General features: G+C 60.8%; 2 gene segments (V, D, J or C); both read left to right on the top strand.

Moving 5' to 3' along the window:
• Positions 1-1,408: 1,408 nt before the first annotated feature.
• Positions 1,409-7,411, top strand: LOC311614057 (immunoglobulin heavy constant epsilon-like). The segment is given in 5 exons: positions 1,409-1,472; positions 5,795-6,103; positions 6,223-6,564; positions 6,654-6,974; positions 7,061-7,411.
• A 9,720-nt stretch (positions 7,412-17,131) lies between these two features.
• LOC311614050 (immunoglobulin heavy constant alpha 2-like) lies at positions 17,132-25,194 on the top strand. The segment is given in 6 exons: positions 17,132-17,252; positions 20,502-20,798; positions 20,962-21,291; positions 21,481-21,813; positions 24,553-24,764; positions 25,081-25,194.
• The last annotated feature ends 192 nt before the right edge of the window (positions 25,195-25,386 follow it).

Here is a 25,386-nt window from a genome sequence, read left to right on the forward strand (position 1 = left end):
AGGCCACCTCCACAGGCCCCTGCCCCAGTGCCAGCAGCCCAGTGCCATCCGGGAGATAAGGATAAAGCCAGGAGGCTGGTTTGGCACTGAGCCCCAGACCCCATGTGCTCACAGCACAGGAGAATGGACAGGGGTGTCGGGTACCAGGCAGCTGAGTGGAGCCCCAGCCCCATACCTCCCAATGTGTGAAGACTGCAGGGTCAGGCACCACCAGCCAAGCCCACCAAGCCCCCCAGCTGGGCTCTGCCTGCTCCAGGTCTGTGGTTTCTCTCAGAATCCCGGGCTCTTCCAAGGAATTCCATGTTCCCCATGCCTCTCCCACAGCACCGTTCCTGGAGCCACACGTGGGGTGTGACAGGCCAGCAAAGTCTGCCTGGGGGCCGAGGCTCCCGCTGGGTCCTACACTGTGCACCTTTCAGCACTCCCCCCCCCCCCAGCCTTCCATGAAGCAGCTCTTTTGGGGTCTCCCCAGGCCACGGGGCCAGACAGAGCCATCTTCACATGCCTCTTGCATGGGGACGACTGGCCCATGGGACAGGGGCCGGACATGTCTCTCTTACCCCACACTGACGAGCTGGACTGACAGGTTCCCTTGGGTAGGGGGGTTCTGAGGACACACAGGCCTGAGGGACACGTCCATGGTGGGAAGGCACACACAAAGCGTCAACGATGGCCCACAATCAGAGTCGATGCCATGGGCACCTCCAGGCCATCCTTCTGCTTCACACCCTCAGTGACCCTGCATGGCCAGGAGGCGGCATGGTGCTGCAAGCTCCAGCGGCTGGAGGGGTCTCGTAGACAACCTCACAGTCACCTCCAACCTCCCCCCTGGCTCCTCCTGCCCCTGTGGCCAGACCACTGGCAACAGCCCTGACAGGGACCCCAGCTCCAGGACATGACATGGTCACCGTCAGCATTGCCAGGGCCCAGGGAGAGCCAGGTCTTCCTGTCCCGGGTTCTGCACATGCTTCCGGAGCCCGCTCCTGCGGGAGGCCCTGTCCATATGTGGGCGCACGGCCTACCAGGCCTCCTCTCTCAGCACAAATACTCACAGCCCTTCCCTCCCAAGGAGCAGTGGCAGGCAGCTTGGTGCCGCCTCCTCTTCGAGGCAGCCCAGTGAACCCATGTGTGCTGACAGCATCCAGGGAGCGAGCAGTGGAGGGGACACAGTGCAGGCAGGAGAGCACCTGCGTGGGGACCTCACCGGCGGTGGCTCCATCAACTTCCCAAGAACAGAGGTGGGAACTGCCAGGGCTGCGGGCTGGGGGTTCCCATTCTATTTTTAGCTGAGAGCGATGAGGCAGAGCTCCCCTCCCCCTATTGTATGGATGTAAAAATACCAACAATGGTTTCTACAGGTTCAGCTCTCTGCTAAGAGCCATTCCGGGGAGCCACAGGCCATGGGGATGGCCCATGCTGTCGCCACACTGTTCGCCTTGCCAACCAGGCACCTGACCAAGGCCCCAAGCCAGGTACTTTCGCTCCGAGCTGTTCTGGGCCACAGGGAGGGGCAGGCCCCCCAGGCCACAGCCCAGAGAGGACCCCAGATGGCCACGCAGCCAGGCCCAGGCCTCCTGGTCACTGCTTACCGCTCAGCTGCCCCTCCTTGAATGGGGACACAAGGAAGCAAGACAGAGACCAGAGCAAACGTGGAGGAGACAGGCAGCTGAGAGCCTCTGGGGACAGGCTGAGCGCGGCCCCAGGCGGAGGGCATTGACAGTGGACAGTGGGGAGATCAACCAGGAGGGCTGCCTCAACCCAGGGCCCAGAAAACAGTAGGCAGCCTGGGGCACAGCCTCTGGCCTAGGCAGGGCAGAATAAGGGGTCTGTACTGGGCTAGGCTGGGCCAAGGTGGTGGAAGTAGACAGTTGTTTAAACGGAGATGGGTATCCTCAGCTCAGATGGGCCAGGTTCATCAATCTGTGCTGTGCTCAGCCATGCTGGGATGAACTGGGTTAAACTGAGCTGAACTGGGCTGAGCTGAGCTGGGCTGGGCTGATCTGGGTTGAGCTGAGCTGGGCTGAGCTGAGCTTGGCTGAGCTGAGCTGGGCTGGGCTGGGCTGGGCTGATCTGGGATGAGCTGAGCTGGGGTGAGCTGAGCTGGGCTGAGCTGAGCTGGGCTGGGCTGGGCTGGGCTGGGCTGGGCTGGGCTGGGCTGAGCTGGAATGGGATCAGCTGGGTTGATCTGAACTGAGCTGGGCTGAACTGGGCTGGGCTGGGCTGGGCTGGGCTGAGCTGAGCTGAGCTGGGCTGGGCTGGGCTAATCTGGGTTGAGCTGAGCTGGGCTGAGCTGAGCTGGGCTGGGATGGGCTGGGCTGAGCTGAACTGAGCTGGGCTGGACTGGGCTGGTGTGGGCTGATCTGGACTGAGCTGAGCTGAACTGGGCTGAGCTGGGCTGGGCTGGTCTGTGTTGGGCTCATCTGGGTTGGACTGATCTGGCTTGGGCTGAACTGGGCTGATCTGGGTTAAGCTGAGCTGGGCTGAGCTGGCCTGAGCTGGGCTGGCCTGGGGTGGGCTGAGCTGGACTTAGCTGGGCTGGGTTGGGCTGATCTGGGCTGAGCTGAGCTGGGTTGAACTGGGCTAGTCTGTGCTGGGCTGGGTTGGACTGGGCTGGGCTGGGCTTGGCTGAGCTTGGCTGAGCTGAGCTGGGCTGGTCTGGGCTGAGCTGGGCTGAGCTGGAATGGGATCTGCTGGGTTGAGCTGAACTAAGCTGGGCTGGGCTGGGCTGGTGTGGGCTGATCTGGACTGAGCTGGGCTGGGCTGAGCTGGGCTGGCCTGGGCTTGTCTGGGTTGGGTTGGGTTGGGTTGTGTTGTGTTGGGCTGAGCTGGGTTGGGCTGAACTGGGTTGGGCTGATCTGGGCTTAGCTGAGCTGGGCTGGGCTGGGCTGGGCTGATCTGGGATGAGCTGAGCTGGGCTGAGCTGAGCTGGGCTGAGCTGAGCTGGGCTGGGCTGGGCTGGGCTGGGCTGGGCTGAGATGAGCTGGGCTGGGCTTGGCTGGGCTGGGCTGGGCTGAGCTGGGCTGGGCTGGGCTGGGCTGGGCTGATCTGGGTTGAGCTGAGCTGGGCTGAGCTGAGCTGGGCTGAGCTGAGCTGGGCTGGGCTGGGCTGGGCTGGGCTGGGCTGAGATGAGCTGGGCTGGGCTGGGCTGGGCTGGGCTGAGCTGGAATGGGATCAGCTGGGTTGATCTGAACTGAGCTGGGCTGAACTGGGCTGGGCTGGGCTGGGCTGGGCTGGGCTGGGCTGGGCTGAGCTGGGCTGGGCTGGGCTAATCTGGGTTGAGCTGAGCTGGGCTGAGCTGAGCTGGGCTGGGATGGGCTGGTGTGGGCTGATCTGGACTGAGCTGAGCTGAACTGGGCTGAGCTGGGCTGGGCTGGTCTGTGTTGGGCTCATCTGGGTTGGACTGATCTGGCTTGGGCTGAACTGGGCTGATCTGGGTTAAGCTGAGCTGGGCTGAGCTGGCCTGAGCTGGGCTGGCCTGGGGTGGGCTGAGCTGGACTTGGATGGGCTGGGTTGGGCTGATCTGGGCTGAGCTGAGCTGGGTTGAACTGGGCTAGGCTGTGCTGGGCTGGGTTGGACTGGGCTGGGCTGGGCTTGGCTGAGCTTGGCTGAGCTGAGCTGGGCTGGTCTGGGCTGAGCTGAGCTGAGCTGAGCTGAGCTGAGCTGGGCTGGGCTAATCTGGGTTGAGCTGAGCTGGGCTGAGCTGAGCTGGGCTGGGCTGGGCTGGGCTGGGCTGGGCTGAGCTGGAATGGGATCTGCTGGGTTGAGCTGAACTAAGCTGGGCTGGGCTGGGCTGGTGTGGGCTGATCTGGACTGAGCTGGGCTGGGCTGAGCTGGGCTGGCCTGGGCTTGTCTGGGTTGGGTTGGGTTGGGTTGTGTTGGGCTGAGCTGGGTTGGGCTGAACTGGGTTGGGCTGAACTGGTCTGAGCTGGGCTACGCTGATCTGGGTTGGGCTGATCTGGGCTGAGCTGAACTGGGTTGAACTGAGCTAGGCTGTGCTGGGCTGGGCTGGGCTGGGCTGGGCTGAACTGGGTTGGGTTGTGTTGGGCTGAACTGGGTTGGGCTGGGCTGGGTTGAGTTGAGTTGGGTTGAGTTGAGTTGGGTTGAGTTCTGTTGGTTTGGATTGGGCTGGGTTGGGTTGGGTTGGGCTGGGCTGGGCTGGGCTGAGCTAGGCTGAGCTGGGCTGGGCTGGGCTGGGCTGGGCTGGGCTGGGTTGGGTTGGGTTAGACTGGGCTGAGCTGGGCTGGGCTGGGCTGGGTTGAGTTGGCTGGGTTGGACCTGGCTGGGTTGGGCTGGGCTGGGCTGGGCTGAGCTAGGCTGAGCTGAGCTGGGCTGGGCTGGGCTGGGCTGGGCTGAGCTGAGCTGAACTGAGCTGGGCTGGGCTGGGCTGGGTTGGGTTGGGTTAGGCTGGACTGAGCTGGGCTGGGCTGGGCTGGGTTGAGTTGGCTGGGTTGGGCCTGGCTGGGCTGGGCTGAGCTGAGCTGAGCTGGGCTGGGCTGGGCTGAGCTGGGTTGAACTGGGCTGGGCTGAGCTGGGCTGGGCTGAGCTGGGCTAGGCTGATCTGAGCTTGGTTGGGTTGGGTTGGACTGGGTTGGGCTGGGCGTGGCTGGGCTGTGCTGGGCTTGGCAGAGCTGGGCTGGGCTGGGCTGTGCTGGGATGAACTGGGATGAACTGGGTTGGCTTAGGTTGGGTTGGGATGAATTGGGTTGGGTTGGGCTGGGCTGGGTGGGGTTGGGTTGGGTTGAGTTGAGTTGGGTTGGGTTGGGTTGGGTTGGGTTGGGTTGGATTGAGTTGAGTTGGGTTGGGTTGGGTTGGGTTGGATTGGGTTGGGTTGGGTTGGGTTGGGTTGGGTTGGGTTGAGTTGGATTGGATTGGATTGGGTTGAGTTGAGTTGGGCTGGGATGGGATGGGCTGGGCTGGGCTGGGCTGGCCAGGGTGGATGGCGTGGGCTGGGCTGAGCTGGAATGGGCTGGGCTGGGCTGAGCTGAGCTGAGCTGAGCTGGGCTGGACTGGGCTGGGCTAGGCTGGGCTGAGCTGAAATGGGCTGGGCTTAGCTGAACTGAGCTGGGCTGGGCTGGGTTAGGTTGGATTGGGTTGGGCTGTGTTGGGCTGGGCTGGGCTGGGCTGGGCTGAGCTAGGCCCGGCCCGATGGGCTGAGGTCTGGGATTCCCAGGCCATAGCAGGGCAGGCAGCATCACCTGCTGGGGGTGGGCTCCCTCAGACGGCCAGCAGAGAAGCCTGGCTGATCAGTGAGGGGTAGGGTGAAGGGGCACCCTCAGCTGCAGAGACCCCAAGCCAGTCAGGAGGAGGTGGGGGTGGGATGGACCACACTCGTGATACCTTGGGGTTGGGGCTTCTGTACCCCAGGCCTTCATGGGAGGCTGAGGGTGGGGGCAGAGGAGACATCTTGCTGATCCTGGGGGTCTCAGGGTCTCTGCTCCGCAGTGGAGTGGGGGGGGGGGGGGGCAGCCCGCAATGGTTCTGAGCCTCTGCTGCCTGAGGAGCAGAGAGCTTCTCCGGGGTGGGTGGCGTGTGCTGCCACTCAGGACTGAGGGGCCAGACCAGGGGGTCCAATCATGAGCCCAACCAGGTGGTGTGTGCTGCCACTTGGGACCAAGGGGTCCAACCAGGGTTGGGACAACAGCTTTGGGAGACACAGGCTTTGTCACAGGCATCTGGGAGGGACTGGAATGAGCCCAAACGAGCCAGTGGCTCCGTGCCCCGGGCTGGAATGGGGGCCCTGGAGTGGCTTCCCAATCCAAGGCTGCCAGCACTGACAGGCCGGTTCCATCCACAGACCGCATGCAGAGCCCATCGGTCTTCCCCTTGGCCCCCTGTTCCAAAGACCTCACCGTGGGCGCCGCCTCCGTGACGCTGGGCTGCCTGGTCAGGGACTACTTCCCGGAGCCGGTGACTGTGACCTGGGACACGGGGTCCCTGACAACAAGCATCATGACCCTCCCCGCCGCCTTCAACCAGAACTCCAGCCTCTACACCACCAGCAGCCACGTGATCGTCTCTGGCGAGTGGGCTGAACAGCGGTTCACCTGCTGGGTGGGGCACCCCGGGTCCACACCCATCAACGTGACCATACCACCAGCACCAGGTAGACCCAGGCCCGCGGGTGGCGAGGAGCAGGCTGGGTGGAGGGCTGCGGAGGGGCTGTCTGGAGTGCCCAGGGCTTTGGCTGGGAGGAGGCTCAGAGACTCAGAGACGCCTCCGCAGGGCCATCACCTCTGTCCTCAGCGTGCGCCACGAACGTCACCCTGCCCACGGTGGGGATCTTCCACTCATCCTGCAACCCCAGCGGCAACCCCCATGCCACCATGCGGCTGCTGTGCCTCATCCCAAACTTCACCCCGGGCGACCTCGAGGTCACCTGGCTGGTGGACGGGCAGCCCGAGGACCTGCTCCCGGTCACCGGCCCCGCCAGCTGGGAGGGCGCGCCGGCCTCTACTGTCAGCGAGCTCTACATCAGCCAGGGCGCATGGCTGTCCCGGAGAACCTACGCCTGCCAGGCCAGCCTGCAAGGCTGCACGGTGAAGGCCGAAGCCCGCGCCTGCCCAGGTACAGCCCTCCTCAGGCCCGCGCCCGCACCTGCCTCTCGGGGCGGCGAGGTCGGCCTTGGCCTCACACAGCCCCTCCTCACCCACCAGAGCCCGAGCCCCGAGGTGTGAGCGTCTACGTGATTCCGCCCAGCCCCCTGGACCTGTATGTGCACAAGTCACCCAAGGTCTCCTGCCTGGTGGTGGACTTGGCCAGCCTGGAGGGCATGAGCCTGCAGTGGTCCCGGGAGGGCAGGGGCCTCCTGGCCCAGGCCACCCAGAGCAGCAAGCGCCACTTCAACATGACCTATTCCGTCACCTCCACCCTGCCCGTGGACACCAGCGACTGGGTGGAGGGTGAGACCTACCAGTGCAACCTGAGCCACCCGGACCTGCCCCGGCCCATCGTGCGCACCATCGCCAAGGCCCCGGGTGAGCGACCTGCGAGGGGAGGCGGGCAGCTCCCCCCACCCCCCGGAGCTGGAGCCAGAGCCGGCTGACCCCATGCCCGTCCACAGGCAAGCGCGCTGCCCCCGAGGTCTTCGTGTTCCCGCCGCCCAAGGAGCAGGGGGCCCAGGACACGCTCACACTCACTTGCCTGATCCAGGGCTTCTTCCCTGCCGACATCTCCGTGCAGTGGCTGCAGGACAACACCCTGATCGCCAGTGACCAGCACGCCACCACGCGGCCCCTCAGGGACCTAGGTGCCAGCCCCGCCTTCTTCGTCTTCAGCCGCCTGGAGGTCAGCCAGGCCAACTGGGAAAGGAGGAGCAAATTCACCTGCCGAGTGACCCACGAGGCTCTGGACGGCACCCGGACCCGCGAGCGATCAGTGTCTAAAGGCAAAGACCCTGGTAACTAAGGCCTGCCTCCCGCCCGCCCCCTCCAGGGCGCCCTGCTGTCAATAAACTCAGTGTCAGCTCAGAGCCAGTGCGCTCGTTCTTGGGGGGCGGGCGGAGGGACAGGGGTGTCTGGCACAGAGGAAAGGACTCCCAGAGGGGATTGGAGGATTGGACAGGGCTGAGCTAGGCTCGGTCCACCATCCTCTTGCCAACCCCCATGCCTCCTGCCCACTCCAAGGGGCCTGGGAACCAGAGGGTGGCCCTGGGAGGGCCATGGAGACCCGGTTCAGCCCACAGTCCCTTCCTCTCCAGAGGCCTGGTCTTCACCCCTGCTCCTGCAGCTCCTCTGCACACAGACAAGCTCCCCTATACCCAGAGGCACACACAGGCCCTCTGGGTGGAGGGACGGGCTGAGTGCGACGCCCACTCAGGCGTCCATACGTAGGGAGACAGGCTGCCCCCAGCCCCCCATCAGCCCCACAACCATCCCAAGCACCACGGGCAGAGACAGGCCCAGCCCCGTGTGGCCCAGTGCTGAGAACACGGCATCCTAACCCTCACCTCACTTCATCCTGACCCTCACCTCATCTGCCCAGACTGTCCTGGGGACAGGAACAGCCCTCACAAGCACATCCCATGGGCCTCACACACAGTAACACCAGCCATGCCAGCCCTGCCCCCACACAGCCTGCAGTGACCCAACAACGCCACCCACCACCAGCCCCGGTGCCCTGTGTGAGCAAACGCTTCTCACATGCGCTCCTGGCGGCCTCCCTTGACCTACCCCTCACCAGGCCACACTGAACCTTTGTTCCCCATCACGCCTGGGCCCCAACATGGGCATGGAGAGGACCCCCTGGCTGGGAGCCCAGCAGGCCTCCCACAAACCCTCCCTGCCAGCTGCATCCACAGACAGACAGACACATACATGGACACAAGCACACACACTGATGCACAGGACAGAGACACAGAGACACACACATGCACACATGCATACACACACAAACACACACAGACACACACAGACACCTACACACAGAGAAACCCATAGATGCAATGCACAGACACACACTGACATACTAACACAGAGAGACACACGTGGACACACACATGGATGCATACACTGATACATATGGACACACTGACACACAGGGGCACATACACACCCAGGAAGTGGGCTCTGTCCAACAGCCCAGAGCAGCCTGCTGGCCCCGACCCAGCGCCTGGAGGCTGCAGGGATCAGAGTCAGGGACCAAGCCCACCCTTACCCCAAGTTCAAGTACACATCTAACAGCCCAGGCATCCTGTGTACGCACACGCTAGCACATGCATATGCACACATGCGTGCATACCCCGGCTAGCAGCACCCATGAGCATGGAAAGCAGCGAACACCCAAGGGTGTAGTTCAGAGGGACCTGCTGGCAGGCTTCCCCAAGACTGGCACCTGTGCTTGGCACACCTCACTCCCCAAGGCAGGAGGCTGAGGGACAGTGGTGGCCCATAGGCCGGGGGCAACTCGGCCAGTGTGGCCAGGCCAGCCCCGTGGAGCGACGGCCTAGGCTGCAGGCTCAGACCCCCAGCGGGTTCAGGGCAGTTGGCTGAGTGCAGTTTAGAGGGTCTCCGGCCTCAAGCGAGAAGCTGAGTGAGCACGGGGCTCGTGGGCGCCATCCTCCCGGGTGGGGGCAGAGCAGGAGCTGAGGTGAGGGCGATAGGCCTGGCGAGGAAGACCAGGGGTCTGGATGCAGCCTGAGGATGGAGGGAGAGAAAAGGCATCACTGGGATGGGACAGTGGGCAGTGGGCAGTGGGCAGAGGGCAGCAGGCAGTGGGCAGCAGCCCTCCCACCAGCCACCCTGGGCTGAGCCAGGCAGGGCCTCAGACCCCAGACCCCCAGGTGGGCCAGCTGCTCTGAAAGGCCATGGAAGCTGGACAGGGACTGCCTGAACCCCAGACAGCAGGGACCAGGCTGCAGGGACCTGTGATGCCCACACCCAGACTGGGGGCTCACTGACCCCACACCCAGGCTGGGGGCCGACTGACCCCACACCCAGGCGGGGGTTCACTGACCCCCACACCCAGGCTGGGGGCTCACTGACCCTCACACCCAGGTGGGGGACTGACTGACCCCACATCCAGGCTGGGCTGACCCACCTGCACCCGCAGAGCTGGATCTGCAGGACGTGTGCGTGGGGGCAGCCGAGGTGAACGAGCTGGATGAGCTGTGGCACAGCCTCTTAGTCTTCATCACGCTCTTCCTGCTCAGCGTGACCTATGGCGCCTCCGTTACCCTCTTCAAGGTGGGCCAGCCCCCAGGGCCGAGGGCGGGAGACCCTTGAGGTGAGCAGATGGGCAGGACCCTCACGCATGCCCGCCCTCCCCTCAGGTGCAGTGGGTCTTGGGCGCCTTCCTGCAGGGGCCACCCCGGGCCGCCCATGACTATGAGAACATCGAGGACCCCGCGTGGCCGGAGGCCTTGGCGCTGAGCAGCTGAGCAGCCTCACTACCCTTCTCCCCTGCCCGAGCTACCGGAGGCCACGCTGACAAGAGCAGACACACCTCCAAGGGGCGGGGGTCCTGTGCCCATCCACAGCTCAAGGGCATCCGGAAGATTCCAGCTCAGGCCCAAGGCCCAGGCACCCAGGACACCTGCCAACCATGGCCCCACTCCCACCCCATCTACCCTCCCAAGTGGCCCGGGCTATACCCATGGGGGCAGACACTCTGGGCTCCCCCCAGGCCCCCGAGGTCGCCACTCCCATTCTTACTGGACAACTCCTGCAACACAGTAAGGCCTAGAGCCACGGCCTGGCCTTTCGCTCGAGTCCAGAGCCCAACCAACCCGAACCAGAGTCCAAACCCAACACCCCAAGTCCGGAGCCCAACCAGCCCGGTCCAGGGTCCAAGCCCAACACTCCAAGTCCAGAGCCAACCCTAGGTCTCAGAGTCCAGCCCAGCCTGAGGTCTCCCTCCCAGACCAACCTCCCAGGTCGGGAGGCCCTGCCCCTGGGGCCTGGGCCCTCTGCTCGCCCTTCCTGTGTCCACCCCAACTGTCCCAGCAGCACATGGAGGTACAGAAGCCCTTCTGGGAAGAGGCCCTGAGACAGCATGGGCTGTGGGCAGGATCCCACAGGTGGAGAAGGGGCTTCAGGGGAGAAGGGGTTCCCAGGTGGAGAATGGGTACCACGGGTGGAGAAGGGGCCCCCCAGGGGGTTAGAAGGGCTCCCACAGGGTCCACACAGCAGCCACTCAGTCCAGCGGCCCCACCCCCACCCAACACAGCCTTGTCCCACCTCCCACTCCAAGAATGCGTGGCAGTTGGGCTTGTTTCCCTTTGGGTTTCTTGGTAAAGTTCTCTTTTCCAATTCCATGTCCCTGTGTGTGCTCTGGGGGCGGTGCCTGTGGTCCTGTGGGTGTCAGACGAGGGCACAGGGAACTGCTGGGGCCACAAGGGCCCTTCAACACCCCCAGAAACACCCCACCTGGCCCGTCACCCCCTCACTGGTCTGCAGCCCAGGCTCGCTGCCCCTTCCCCCGCTGACAACGAAGCCAGCACCCGGTCACAGAGGGGCCTTCAGGAGAGAACTTGGGGGTTAACAGAGGTGGGGCATAGACCATTACCAACCCCCCCTGCAACATGGCAGGCGCCTGAACCTTCTCCCATTCTGAGGGAGGTCTCCTACCCCCATGGTTGCTTCGCTTTCCATGCACAGCTCAAATTGGGACCCAGGTAACAGAGACTTGGCTGACAGCAGCTGCCCTCTCACTGCAACAAGACTTGTTTGAGAGGTCTTATACCCATGGTATGGGCAAGTGGGTTTTTAATATCCAAGTCCAGTTTAGTAGCAGGAATGCTCAGGCCCTTATCAAAAAGGTAAATAATCAATTCCAGTAATACACACATGGTAAATAAGATTGTTGCTAGAGTGTTGAGTTTGACAGATGGATAGTAGCCAGTTTCTCAGAGGAAATTAATGTGGCTAATGGAAATAAATGAATATTCTAGAAACACTACAAAAAGCTATTCCTAAGGTGTTAACAAAAATTTTTATTGGCAGAGCGTCCCATGGTAAAATTGCACAACGTGCAATTTTTGAACCTAAAGCAGTCATAGCGTAGCGCAAATAATTTAAAATGTAAAAGCTATCAAAACTACATTATAAAATTTCCAAAAGTCTTCTATTATTTAAAGTAAAAAAGGGGGTGACCATGGAAGAATATCATGTAAGGAAAAATATCCTGAGAATAATTTACATCTAAAAAATTTTTACATTAGAAAATTAACCTTCATTCAAAATGCTAATACACATGAAAATACACACATGGCGACAAAACAAGCCAGGGGAAAATTATTTGCGGGGGGGCGGGGGGGAATGTAAAAGAATCCCAAATCAAATTTAAAGAAAATATCCCTTTATTAACTTTTGGTCAAGAATATGTTTGTATATTTTCAAAAAACAACTCTGAGACCATCTGGAATCTGTAACAGAGAGGAATAGACAGAAGTGCTCCAGCCATAAAGACAGAAGAGACACAATTCAGAGATGGAAGATGCTGATGACGCCTCAGCATACCAGCAGACAGCAGCTGCATGTTGCTGAAGGATGCCCAGTACCAAACCAGAGACGGGCGGACCTGCATTACCACCATTTGTCCACCAACCAGATCTGAAATATCATGGCTGACATGTACACATAAGGAACTATTTGACATTGAAATTGGAACTCAAAAGAACTGCTGGCCCAGAAAGGAACTCACTACAGACTGATTGATTTGCCTCACAGCATAACCATTATTGCTTGTTGCAGTTTAGGTTCTTACAAGGGTATTTCTTGGATCGCATGATCTCACACATCTAGAGGAAATGATGAACAACATAAACTGATGAACAAAAACAGACCCAGAGAAAGAGAAGCAGCGGTCAGACTCTCAAACCTCAGAGGGAAAGTAGGGGAGGGTGGGGGTAAGGGGAAGAGATCAACCAAAGGATTTGTGTGCATGCATATGCGCCTAGCCAGTGGCCATGGACAACAGGGGGGTGGGGGAATATGTAGGGAGGGGTTTGGGATGGAAATGGGGGAATAAGGACAATTATGTGAGACCATAATCAATAAAATAAAAAATAAAAATACATACCCCCCCCCCAAAAAAAAAAAAAAAAACACAAACAAATATTAAAGGGACAAATAGTATTAAGATAGTACATAATGTAAAGGGAAACACATAGTAAACAATAAACATAAAAAGAAATAAATGATATAAAAGAAGAAGAAGAAGAAAAGAAGAAGAAGAAGAAGAAGAAGAAGAAGAAGAAGAAGAAGAAGAAGAAGAAGAAGAAGAAGAAGAAGAAGAAGAAAAAGCCAGCACACTGACCCCTGTGATCAGTGCAGGCCACGGGGACGCCACTCCCATCACCAGGTGGGCCCAGGGTCAGCCTCCCCGAGTCACCCCCCATTCACCCGCCAGCTGAGCACACACACGGACCGTCCTGGACCCCTGTCCTCCCTCAGAGAGTCTGGGTGACCTTGTGAACTGTGTGGGGCTGGCTGCCATTGGCTCGAGAAGAAACCAGGTGAGCCCAAGAGACGGACCCCCCATGAGATGGCCAGAGGCCAAGGGCAGTGGGTCCTGAGGCCGTGCCTCCCCAGGTGAAGAGGCAGTGCCCTGGTTGGGGGACCTGCCCATGGGGGTCTCTGTGAAGTCGCTGTAAATGGCGGGAATGCATGAACACACATGATGAAGGGCAGGGATCTCTCACATACAAAGAGCACTTGGGAGCCAATACAAAGAGGGCAGTGAGCCGTGGGTCCTTCACAGCAAGAAAAACCAAGTGGCCGAACAGGAAGAGCATCTTCAGTAACGAGAAAAGGGGCCAGGAGGGGGGTGTGGTGTCTGCCTGCTCTGGGCCTCACCGTCTGTGGCGTGGACAGTGCTATGGCCTCTCTGCAGGCCACGGGCCGCCTTCCCAGCGCCCAAATGCCCAGGCCCCTGGACGGGAGACTCCAGCCTCTGGTGGCCCTCAGAGAGCCTGGCTCCGTGAGGGCCGCAGGCGGTCGAGGATCGAAATGCCAGCGCACAGCCTGCCAGACTCAGACAGGGTACCCGAGTCCGTTGGAGCGGAGAGGCCAGAACGGGCATCTCCAAGGCCTGTCCAGACACGGAGGATGTTCCACACGGGGCACCAGGGGCCTTCTGACCGCGGCCCGCCCTGTTGTGCTCACACGGACTCACTGACACACACACTCACAGACACTCACTGTCACACACTCAGGACACACTCTCACACTCAGGCACACTCACACTCAGAACACACACTCACAGAAACACTGTCACACACTCAGGGGCACTCACACTTTACATATACCCCTGTCACACTCAGGGACACTCACACTCATACAGACACACTGTCACACACTCAGGGATACTCACACTCACACTTACAGACACCCTGTCACACTCAGGGACACTCACACTCACAGACACACGACACACATTGTCACATTCACACTTACAGACACACAGTGTCACACTCAGGAACACTCACACTCACAGACACACTCAGGGACACTCACACTCACAGATACACACTGTCACACTCAGGAACACTCACACTCACAGACACACTCAGGGACACTCACACTCACACTCACAGACACACACTGGTACGCACTCAGGGACACTCACACTCACAGAAGCACATTCAGGGACACTCACACTCACAGATACACACTGTCACACTCAGGGACACTCACACTCACAGACACACTCAGGGTCACTCACACTCACACTCACAGACACACACTGGTACGCACTCAGGGACACTCACACTCACAGACATACACTCAGGGACACTCACACTCACAGATACACACTGTCACACTCAGGGACACTCACACTCACAGACACACACTCAGGAGGCCTTGGGTCCTGGGGTCCTAGAAACACCCAGCGGTGCTGAGGCATCCCAGCTCCCCGCCTCTGTCCACCCTCTGCCTCTGGCTCCAGCTGCCCTGGGCCCTGTCCCTTGTGAGGAGCTGACCTCCCAGGGCCAGCATCATTGACTCACAGGCGCGCTTTCTGGAGGGGACAGTCAACACCTTTTGGATGTGAAGAATTGACTGTCGGGTAAACACAGGCACAAGCCAGGCCCAGCTGCCCCAGTGTGTCCATCCAGGCTGGGTCACATCCTGAGAGTGGAGGATTACCAGAGGAGCCCGTGGGGCCTGTGGGAAAATCCTGGAAGGGAGGATGGATAGATGTGGGGTGAGGCAGTGTGTGGCTGCCCCAAACTTCAGGGGAGCCTCGCATATATTCTGGCTTTCGTCAGGGCCTCAGATGTTCATAGGGACACTCACACTCACACTCACAGACACACACTGTCACGCACTCAGAGGCCCACGCCCTCGCAGGGCTACGGAGGGGAGCCTGTTGCCCTCAGCTCAGCGTCCGCTCTCTGACGTGCAGCCCAGGTCACGAGAAACCCACAGACCCCAGAACGAGGACCAGGCACAGCTCACACACAGTGAACTGTGTCTCTGCCAAGCCCAGGAGGGAGGAGTGTGGGTCACTCCACCTGCAGGCCACCCCACTGGGCAACCCCACCTGGGCCCCAGCATGGCCAGGCAGGGAGAGGGCAGGACCACGCCCGGGCCTCAGGCCCTGCCACCGCCTCACAGCCCTCTCAGCAGCAAGAGGCTGTTTCCCGGGCCCCCCACCCCCCACAGTGGCCTGAAGGGTAACCCCAAAGCTTGCTCCACATTCCCCTGGAACCTGTGCTGGAACTGTATTTGGAAAAAGCATCCTTGTAGACTGAAGTTGAGGGTTTTCAGATGAGAGCAGCTCTCAGCTCCGAGTCCACTGGCGAGCATTGTCCCGAAAGGAGAGGAGAGGACAGGAGAGGAGAGGGGAGGGGAGGGGAGGAGAGGGATGGGGAGGAAAGGGGAGGAGAAGAGAGGAGAGGCCAACACTGAGGAGAAGGCGCTGAGTCTCCGGGCCCAGGGACACTGAGCCTGGAAGCGGGGCGGGGGCCTCTGGAGGGCACGCTGCCCTGTCCACACTGGAGTGGGTGTCTGGCCTCCAGACTGAGAATGAATCTTTGTTGTTTAAAGCCATGTAGCCTGTTTCCTTGGCCATGGGCACCCCACAGCCCGCAAGGCTTGGTCACACAGCAGCCCCCTCCTTCCAAAGAAGCCCTGAGAGACCGGTTCCCAGCTCGCCCCTCCCAGAGGGACCCTCAAGCAGCCCAACACCCGGGACATGCAGAGGCCAGGTCAGCTCAGGCCTCTGCCAGCTGCCGCCATTGCCCTCACGACCCGGTGTCCAATCCACAACCCCAATGGACACCTCCTCTTCTGCCCCAAGTCACAGCCATCTGCACCCAAGGTGGGGCCGTTCTATCCCCATGTGAGCCTGGCCTAGTCCCCCCACAGCCCGCACGGCCCCCCTTGGTTTCGTCCATGCCAGGCACTGTGCCAGCCATGAGGCCCCATCATGCGTCCCTTGCTGGCGCCCCCTTCCCCCTGGAGCAGGGTTTTGGACCCTCTAGAGGGGCATGGTCTGTGGGTTCCCAGGCAGGCAAGAAGGCCGAGCTGGCCCTAGCTGGCTTGGCTCAGTGGATAGAGCATCAGCCTGAGGACCGAAGAGTCCTGGGTTCAATTCTGGTCAAGGACACATACCTGGGTTGCAGGCTCCTCCCCAGCCCAGGCCCAGCGATGTGTTTCTCTCACATCAGTGTTCCTCTCTTTCTCTCTTCCACTCTCCCTAAAACTCAATGGAAAAATATCCTGGGTGACGGTTCACAACAACAACAAAGAAGAAGGTGAAGCTGCTGGATCCTCATCCCCACGCAAACAGGGCTGGTGCCGGAGGCTGAGCAGGCAGCATCGGGTCAAAACCCAGGAGGCCTTGGGTCCTGGGGTCCTAGAAACACCCAGCGGTGCTGAGGCATCCCAGCTCCCCGCCTCTGTCCACCCTCTGCCTCTGGCTCCAGCTGCCCTGGGCCCTGTCCCTTGTGAGGAGCTGACCTCCCAGGGCCAGCATCATTGACTCACAGGCGCGCTTTCTGGAGGGGACAGTCAACACCTTTTGGATGTGAAGAATTGACTGTCGGGTAAACACAGGCACAAGCCAGGCCCAGCTGCCCCAGTGTGTCCATCCAGGCTGGGTCACATCCTGAGAGTGGAGGATTACCAGAGGAGCCCGTGGGGCCTGTGGGAAAATCCTGGAAGGGAGGATGGATAGATGTGGGGTGAGGCAGTGTGTGGCTGCCCCAAACTTCAGGGGAGCCTCGCATATATTCTGGCTTTCGTCAGGGCCTCAGATGTTCATAGGCATTCAAGACCAGAGTGGCTCTGGCTCCTTGCCCACCTGCGGCCTGCTCACCAGGGGTCACTCAGGGCCAGCCCTGTGCCCGGGACCCCCGCCCCTAGGCCCTCACAGCCTCCCCCTGGGGCCATCTCAGCCTATCCTTCGGCTCCCACTGCACTGCCCCAGCCTCTGTGTCCCTGCAGCTTGGCCCCCGGCCCAGCCCCATGAGCAGCCACCCAGAGCTGGGACCCACCACCACAGGCCCAGGCCCCTGGGGGTCACAGCCCAGGCCACATGCACCTGGCCTCGCCACAGACAGACCACAGACCAGACAATGACGTGCAGACGGGCAGCAGAGACTGGTGGGACAGGAAGTGGCAAGTGACCCCATCTAGGGTCATGACACAGTCTGAAGCCCCTCCCCAGGCTGCCCCTTAGCATCAGCCTTCTGCAGAGCGAGCAAGGGCCGGGAGGGCAGGGGTCTCTGAGCACACAGATTCAGGCAGGGCCAGCTGGTCAGGGGGCCTGGGGCTCTCGGCCTCTAACCCTCCAGCAGCCTTGAACAGGTGGGTCCTGGATGCTGCCCCATCCCCTCCTCCATCAGGCGCTCTGATCCTTCCTGGGACCAGGGATATGGAAAACAGACACCGAGACAGAGGAGAGAGAAACAGCAGGCAGGACCAAGAGCCAGAGGACCACAGGGCAGTATGCTCTACCCGACAGGGGGAAGTGCTGGGGTATTGTGGCCTAGGCTGAGCTGAGCTGAGCTGGGCTGAGCTGGCCTGAGTGAACTGGGCTGAGCTTGTCTGGGTGAACTGGGCTGACCTGGGCTGGGCTGGGCTGGGCTGAGCTGGGCTGAGTGTACTGGGCTGAGCTGGGCTGGGCTGAGCTGAGTGAACTGGGCTGAGCTGGGCTGAGCTGGGTGAACTGGGTTGAGCTGGGCTGAGCTGGGCTGAGCTTGGCTGGGCTGAGCTGGGCTGAGTGTACTGGGCTGAGCTGGGCTGGGCTGAGCTGAGTGAATTGGGCTGAGCTGGGCAGAGCTGGGTGAACTGGGCTGAGCTGGGTGAACTGGGCTGAGCTGGGTGGGCTGAGCTGGGCTGAGTGTACTGAGCTAGGCTGAGCTGGGCTGAGCTGGGTGAACTGGGTTGAGCTGAGTGAACTGTGTTGGGCTGGGCTGGGCTGAGTGACCTGGGCTGAGCTGGGCTGAGCTGAGTGAACTGGGCTGAGCTGAGTGAACTGGGCTGAGCTGGGCTGGGCTGAGTGAACTGGGTTGAGCTGGGCTGAGCTGAGTGAACTGGGCTGAGCTGAGTGAACTGGGCTGAGCTGGGCTGGGCTGAGTGAACTGGGTTGAGCTGGGCTGGGCTGAGTGAACTGGGCTGGGCTGGGCTGGGCTGAGCTGAGTGAATTGAGCTGAGCTGAGTGAACTGGGCTGAGCTGGGCTGAGCTGGGTGAACTGGGTTGAGCTGGGCTGAGCTGGGCTGAGCTTGGCTGGGCTGAGCTGGGCTGAGTGTACTGGGCTGAGCTGGGCTGGGCTGAGCTGAGTGAATTGGGCTGAGCTGGGCTGAGCTGGGTGAACTGGGCTGAGCTGGGTGAACTGGGCTGAGGTGGGTGGGCTGAGCTGGGCTGAGTGTACTGAGCTAGGCTGAGCTGGGCTGAGCTGGGTGAACTGGGTTGAGCTGAGTGAACTGTGTTGGGCTGGGCTGGGCTGAGTGACCTGGGCTGAGCTGGGCTGAGCTGAGTGAACTGGGCTGAGCTGAGTGAACTGGGCTGAGCTGGGCTGGGCTGAGTGAACTGGGTTGAGCTGGGCTGGGCTGAGTGAACTGGGCTGGGCTGGGCTGGGCTGAGCTGAGTGAATTGAGCTGAGCTGAGTGAACTGGGCTGAGCTGGGCTGAGCTGGGCTGAGCTGAGTGAACTGGGCTGAGCTGGGCTGGGCTGAGCTGGGCTGGGCTGAGTGAACTAGGATGAGCTGGGATGAGCTGAGTGAACTGGGCTGAGCCGGGCTGAGCTGGGTGAACTGGGTTGAGCTGGGCTGGGCTGAGTGAACTGGGTTGAGCTGGGCTGGGCTGAGTGAACTGGGCTGGGCTGGGCTGGGCTGAGCTGAGTGAATTGAGCTGAGCTGAGTGAACTGGGCTGAGCTGGGCTGAGCTGGGCTGAGCTGAGTGAACTGGGCTGAGCTGGGCTGGGCTGAGCTGGGCTGGGCTGAGTGAACTAGGATGAGCTGGGATGAGCTGAGTGAACTGGGCTGAGCTGGGCTGAGCTGGGTGAACTGGGTTGAGTTTGGTGAACTGGGTTGAGCTGGGCTGAGCTGAGCTGGGCTGGGTTGAGCTGGGTGAACTGGGTTGAGCTGGGTTGAGCTGGGCTGAGCTGAGCTGAGTGAACTGGGCTGAGCTGGGCTGAGCTCAGCTGGGCTGAGCTGGGCTGGGTTGAGCTGGGTGAACTGGGTTGAACTGGGATGAGTGGGGATGAGCGGGGATGAGCTAGGTGAACTGGGCTGGGCTGGACTGAATGAACTGGGCTGAGCCGGGCTGAGCTGGGTGAACTGGGTTGAGCTGGGCTGAGCTGGGCTGAGTGGGCTGGACTGGGCTGGGCTGAGCTGGGTGAACTGGGCTGGGCTGAGTGAACTGGGCTGGGTTGGGCTGAGCTGAGTGAATTGAGCTGAGCTGAGTGAACTGGGCTGAGCTGGGCTGAGCTGGGCTTAGCTGGGCTGAGCTGAGTGAACTGGGCTGAGCTGGGTGAACTGGGTTGAGTTTGGTGAACTGGGTTGAGCTGGGCTGAGCTGAGCTGAGCTGGACTGGGTTGAGCTGGGTGAACTGGGTTGAGCTGGGATGAGCTGGGCTGAGCTGGGCTGAACTGGGCTGAGCTGAACTGGGTTGAGCTGGGCTGAGCTGAGCTGAGTGAACTGGGCTGAGCTGAGTGAACTGGGCTGAGCTGGGTTAACTGGACTGAGCTGGGATGAGCGGGGCTGAGCTGGGCTGAGCTAGGTGAACTGGGCTGGGCTGGGCTGGGCTGGGCTGGGATGAGTGAACTGAGCTGAGCATCACTTGCAGAGCCGGTTCCCCACCCAGGTGCCTCTGTGTTTCCCAGGCATGTGAAGGCCATGCAGTCTCAGAGGTGCCTGTGCCCTCTCTGCTCCCACCAATGTCCCTGAGGGAATCGGGAACAGACAAGGGTGGCCTGTGTGCCCAGCTTGTCTGGGTGGGACAACTCACATGGCTGGTTTGGTTGAGTCTCTGAGTTTCGTAGGCCCTGGAATGGACCTCTGCTTGCTGGGCCTGCAGTTGTTTGCAGAGGGTGTGGCTATACTGGACTCTGACAAGGGAACTCTGAGCAGCCCACGGAAGCCCAGCCCCTCTCCTCTGTGTGTGCCCTCCAGCATAGCAGGCTGGCCCTCAGGACAGGCCAGTTACAGGGCCAGACCCCTTGGTGCTCCCCTATGTCCCCCTCTGGGCCCACCTTTCATGATCCCCAAACTCTGAGAGACATGGCCACGCCCACTGCACAGAGAGATAGGAGGCCCGATTGGGGCCCACAGACCCAGCTGGTCTGTGGAAAGCCATGTGGGTAATGTGGCTCCACCTGCACGAGGCCTGTGTAAGAAGTGTGTCCTGGTCCACGGGCCGGAGCTCTGAGCAGCGTGTCCAGAAACTGCAGCTGGACTTGGCGGCCAGTCCCCGCCCTGGGTGCCAGACTTCAGGCTGAGTGACCTGGGGCTGTCATTCACCCTCCCGGGGCCTGTTTGCCTGGGGCAGAGGCGGTGGGCTCCATCCCCTTCGCATGGGGCTTCCAGGGCTCTCACAGCATGTCTTGTGTTGCAGCGAAGCAACCCACACTCTTCCCACTGACCCTCCGGAGCACTAAACCTGCCGACCCAGTGGTCATCGGCTGCCTGGCCCAGGACTTCGTACCATCAAAGCACACGAACATGACCTGGGACAGCAGCGGGCCGGGCACTTCCATCAGCACTGTCCTCCCCATGTTCACCTCCCGGGGCCTCTATGCCATGGTCAGCCAGCTGACCCTGCCAGCCAGCCAGTGCCCGGCGAGCGGGTCCCTGAAGTGCCACATGCAGTACAACTCCAGCCTGAGCCAGACCAAGGACGTGCCCTGCAAAGGTCAGAGGTCGGGCCAGGGTGGGGTGGGGGCCATCAGGTTTTTATGGTGGAACCACCACACCCACTGGGGCTCCCCTCACACTGAAGGGGGCGAGGATGAGGCTGGAGCAGGAGGAGGGAAGGGGTGTGGGCCATGGGCACTGAGTCCTCTGCCTCCCTTCAGTTCCCCCGAAGCCGACATCCTCATGCTGCCAGCCTGGCCTGACCCTGCGCCCACCGGCCCTTGAGGACCTGCTGCTGAGCTCCGATGCCAACCTGACATGTATGCTGAGTGGCCTGAGAGAGCCCCAGGGTGCCAGCTTTGCCTGGCAGCCCATGGGTGGGAAAGAGGCCATCCAGCAGGCCCCGCAACGCGATGCCTGCGGCTGCTACAGCGTGTCCAGCATCCTGCCGGGCTGCGCCGAGCCGTGGAACCGTGGGCAGAGGTTCTCCTGCACCGCCGCCCACCCAGAGGTCACCAGCCCGCTCACCGCCACCATCGCCAGAGCCTCAGGTGGGCCGGGCCCCGCCCCAGGGGCACCCATGCAACCCACGGTGGGCCAGGCATCCCCCTAAGCCTGCCTGCCTTCCCCACCCCTGGCACCCACTCACATTCTGCAGAGGGAAACTGGGCTCAGGGTACCCCGCGGGCAGAGGGGCTCTCTCCTCCCTGCCCGGCTTTGACTGGCTCCTCTGCCCCCAGGGAGCACCCTACCCCCCAAGGTCCACCTGCTGCCGCCACCCGCGGAAGAGCTGGCCCTCAACGAGCTGGCAACGCTGACGTGCGTGGTTCAGGGCTTCTACCTCGAAGATGTGCTGGTGCGGTGGCTGCACGAGAGCCAGGAGCTGCCCCGAGAGAAGTACCAGACTTGGAGGCCCCTGCCCGAGGCCGGCCAGGGTGGCACCAGGTTCATCACAACTAGCGTGCTGCGTGTGGACACGGAGGCGTGGAAGAACGGGGACAACTACTCCTGCATGGTGGGCCACGAGGCTCTGCCCCTGAGCTTCACACAGAAGACTATCAACCGCCTGGCGGGTAAACCCACCCACGTCAATGTGTCTGTGATCATGTCCGAGGTGGACGGCATCTGCTACTGAGATGCCCGCCCCCAGCCTGCTCCACCCTTGAATAAACTCCACTCGCCCGAAGCAGCCACCATCCCTCCAGCGCCTGTCTTGATCCTCTCAGTTGAGCACCTCAAGGTGGCCTCACACAAGTGCACTTGTATGTGTGTGTGAGTGTGAGTGCATGAGTGTGAGCACATGGTGCACAGTGGTTGAGGCCAAACTGGAGTGAAGCCTGAGGCTGGCAGAGTCGTGGGAGGCACAGGGGGTCCTGAGGGCAAGGCCACCATTGGGCGGCCCTGCTTGTCTCGGGTGCCAGCTTAAGGAGTAGCAGGAGGGAAAGAGGTGGAAGGGATCCTCTCCAGGAAGTCAAGGGGACTCCCTATCCAAGCCCCCCATGGGTTTTCCCCAGGCCCAGCAGGGTCTGCCTAGGGCAGGGTCTGCGCCACCTTGTGGGGCCAGGGTATGAGGGGAATGGCATGGAAGGGGGGCTGGGTTCCAGGGCCCCTCACCTCCTGGTAGGTGCCACACAGAGATGCAGGCCAGCCCACTGACTCACAAAGAAAAGAAACCACACACCAGGGGTGGACATGGGGTGCACACATGTTCTCCATGTGCTCACACTCACATCTGCGTGCACACACATTCTCCACATGCACATGCTCACATGTGTGCACACACCTTTTCCACATGCACATTCACATGGGTGCACACACACATTCTCCACATGCTCACACTCTCATGGGTGCACACACACCTCCACATGCTTACACACTCATGGGGGAACACACACCTTCTCCACATGCTCACACTCTCATGGGTGAACGCACACCTTCTCCACATTCTCATGGGTGCACACATACTTTCTTCACATGCCCATTCTCACATGGGTGCATATACACATTCTCCACGTGCTCACACTCTCATGGGTGAACACACACCTTCTCCACATGCACATTCTCACATGGATGCATACACACATTCTCCATGTGCTCACACTCTCATGGATGAACACACACCTTCTCCAGATGCTCACACTCTCATGGGTGCACACACATATTCTCCACATGCTCACACTCTCATGGGTGCACACACACTCACACACACACTATACCTTGCAGCTGCAGAAAGTTCATGGTCTAGTCCCCTCTCCAGGAAGACAAGGGGAGTCCCCATCCAAGCCCCCCATGGGTTTTCCCCAGGCCCAGCCCACTGTTCCAGGTCCCTCTTGGCCCAAACCACAGGGCGTGGGCAGGTGTGGGGAGGGACCAGACAGATAGCTTCTACCAGAACTCCTCTCAGCTTCTGTGTGGGGCCTCCGGCAGAGGAGAGGGGCTGGGGGAAACAGAATGGAAAGGGCAGTCTTATGTCCACCTGGGACACCAGGCACCAGGGCCCCAAAAGGGGGCAGCAAGAGCCCTGCTCTTGTTTTAGAGACCTTCTGGGCCTCCCCAGGGGACCTGGCATTTGGGCTTCCTTCCTCTGTTCCCAGGGCCAAGGTGGGGAGAGAACTCCTAATGACCCTGCCCACTGATCCCCTCTCAAAGGTCCAGTCACCCAAGGGCAGTGGGGAGAGCAAGGTGTTGACAGGGGAAATGCTGCCATAGTGAAGGTGCCCCAGTCACCAGGGACCCAGGACCTACTGAAGAAGGAGCTTCTTAAGGAGACCAGGAAAGGAGAAGACATCAATAGACGAGGGGCTGAACCAGCAGATAGGTGGATGGACCATAGAACATCAGATGGATGAAAGGATGCACAGATAGATGGAGGATTGGTGGATGGATGGATGGATGGATGGATGATGGATGCAAGATGGATGGATGATGGATGCAGGATGGATGGATTGATGAATGGATGGATGATGGATGGAGGATAGATGGATGGATGAATGGGTAGATCAGTGGGTAGATGGATGATCCATGGGTGAGTGGATGGATGGATGGATGGATGGATGAATGAATGAATGATGGATGCAGGATGGAAGGATTGATGAGTGGATGGACAGATGAATGGAGGATGATCCATGGATGAGTGGGTGGGTGGATGGATGGATGGATAGATGAATGGCTGAATAATTAGATGAATCAGCATATGATAAGGTGCACATTCCATTTAGCATGGCAGCCTATGCCCTAGGATCCTGAAGCCAGCAGAGTTGCCTGGCCTTCACTGGGCCCTCTTTAATGCTCCTGTAGCTCATCAGCTACACTCCCTGGGAGGGCGACAGAGGGCCCTAGTCACACCCACCCAGCCCTCAGCATAGGAACCACAGCCCCAGATCCACACCTCCAAGTGTGGCAGCTGGAAGGTGGGCTTGCTCTGCTATCCGCTCCAGCCCCTTCAGGGCCCAGGCCGGCTCAGCCCGAGAGCAGGGACATGGCAAGGACACAGATAGGCCTTGGGCTTGAGCTCTCCTTGGAGGAGCAAAGACAGTGCCCACCCTCCCGCCCTGCCAGCTCCGACTCCCTAAGGCGGGCCAAGACCCTCCCAGACAGACCCTGTGGGTATCTCCAGAGCCACCATGGCCCCAGCCCCTTCCCCGGGGACCTGCCACCTCCTCTCCCAGGCCACCTTGCCTGTGAGTTAGGAACCACACTACTGTGCCCTGACCCAAGGGTGCGGGGAGGGGAGGGGAGGGCGATGGCTCTGCCCACACCCATGGAGGCGCATGCCTCGCAGGCGCAGGCCTGACGCTGTGAGTGTCTTGCAGGCTTCCAGGAGTGGCTTCCCTGTGTGCTGATAGACCAGCCCCAGGAGGACCGGGAGGAGGACGCCCCAGGAGCCAGCCTGTGGCCCACCACGGTCACCCTGCTCACTCTCTTCCTGCTCAGCCTCTTTTACAGCACAGCGCTGACTGTGACAAGCATCCGGGGCCCGCCCAGCAGCAGGGAGCGCCCCCCGTTCTGAGCAGGAGCCAGCCAGGTACAGGTGGGGGCAAGGAGACAGTGTGGTGGTCTAATGTGGCATGGGGCCCCTGGCTAGCAGGGAAGCAGATGCCATGGGGGGTCTGGAATCAGAGGGAGGCAGTCCCTCATGAAGGGACATCGAGGACATGGGCAGGCCAGGCCCAGAGCGCAGATGTCCGTCCTAAAGGGTCAGGGAATCTGCTTCCCAGCCAGTGCATTCACTGCAGGTTCCATCCAGTTTGCCCTGAGCCAGCCCGGGGTGGGGGTGGGGCATTGGCCATGACCCTGCCCCCTCAGGAGCGTCCCCAAGCCTGACTCTCCTGTGTTTGCAGGAAGAAGCATGGAAGAGCCTCCCAGAGCCCAAGCAGACCCCAGAGCCAAGCCCAGCTGGAAGCACCCGCCCATCCCCACACGGCCTTCCTGGCACAATAAACTGTGATAAGCACAGAGGCTCTCTGACTCTGAATGAGGGGACGGTGCAGGGGCTGGGGTAGGTTTCAGGGATAAGCGTACCATCCTCATGACCCAAGGCAGGTTCACAGTGAACATGGAGATGGGGCCCCCTGCCAAGGCCTCCAGACCAGTTCCCGTATAAGGCACAGATGTGAGCAAAGGCAGGTCTCACCAAGGGGAGTGTA

This window comes from Pipistrellus hanaki (assembly GCF_964339955.1).
Source record: "Pipistrellus hanaki genome assembly, chromosome: 20".
NCBI lineage: Eukaryota > Metazoa > Chordata > Mammalia > Chiroptera > Vespertilionidae > Pipistrellus > Pipistrellus hanaki.